The sequence below is a fragment of the Capsicum annuum genome, chromosome 9, assembly GCF_002878395.1.
Source record: "Capsicum annuum cultivar UCD-10X-F1 chromosome 9, UCD10Xv1.1, whole genome shotgun sequence".
In the NCBI taxonomy this organism is placed as follows: domain Eukaryota; kingdom Viridiplantae; phylum Streptophyta; class Magnoliopsida; order Solanales; family Solanaceae; genus Capsicum; species Capsicum annuum.
Genome location: NC_061119.1, coordinates 44,772,685 through 44,773,952, shown reverse-complemented (window position 1 = coordinate 44,773,952; position 1,268 = coordinate 44,772,685).

The following is a 1,268-nucleotide window of genomic DNA, read 5'->3' as shown; positions in this document are numbered from 1 at the left end:
AAAAAAAATTATAATTTTTTTTAAATAATCAGTTTTTTAGTTTTATTTTTAAAATAATTTTATAATTATTTTTTCATAATTTATATCCTCAATGCCATTTTTTATTTTCATTTTTAAAAAAATTCAATAATTTTTTAATAATTATTTTTTAAAAAAAATAATTTTTTGATAATTTATTTCATGTTTTAAAGAATTTTAGAATTTTTTTTAAATAATCTGTTTTTTATTTTTATTTTTTAAATAATTTTATAATTATTTATTTATAATTTGGATCCTCAATGCCATTTTTATTTTCATTTTTAAAAGTTTTATAATTTATTTTAATAATTCATTTTTTATTTTTTAAATAATTTTTAATAATTTATTTCATTTAATTAATCAGTTTTCTATTTTTATTTTATTTTTCAAATAATTTTATAATTATTTTTTCATAATTTGGATCCTCAATGCCATTTTTTATTTTCAATTTAAAAAAATTATATTTTTTTAATAATTAATTTTTATTTTTGAAATAATATTTAATAATTTATTTCATTTTTAGAAAAAAATTATAATTTTTTTAAAATAATCAATTTTTTATTTTTATTTTTTAAACAATTTTATAAAAAAATTTCATTATTTATATCCTAAATTCCATTTTTTATTTTCATTTTTTACAAATTTTTATAAGTTTTTGTAAAAAAATAATTTTTTAATAATTTATTTCATTTTGAAAATTTTTTTATAATTTTTTTTAAATAATCAATTTTTTATTTTTATTTTTAAAATAATTTTAGAATTATATTTTAATAATTTTCTCAATTCCATTTTTATATACTTTTTTAAAAAAATTAGAATTAATTTTTAATAATTATTGGACCCACAATGTCACATATCAGCTTCTAATTAGCTCGTTTTGCCACATCATCGCGTGTGTGCAACACACACTTTGACATTTTTGCTGATAGGGAAAAAAATGTCCAATTGGAACCAAATTTGAGGGGTTTAGGGGTTTAATAGGTACAGGCCTTAGTTTAGGGGCCTAAATGAATTTTAGAAACAAATTTGAGGGGTTATCAATGGGTTTGGCCTTCTATGTATGATAAAAATATTTTTCGTTTTATATTTAAGTAAAAACATTTCACATTATATGTATGAGAATGTATTATACTTTACTTTCTATGTATGATGTCAGTGTTATATGCATGAATTAAACTCCAGCAACAGCATGCGTTATATGTATGAGAATGTATTATATTAGCCAAAGACCTCGATAGCCACTCAAACTT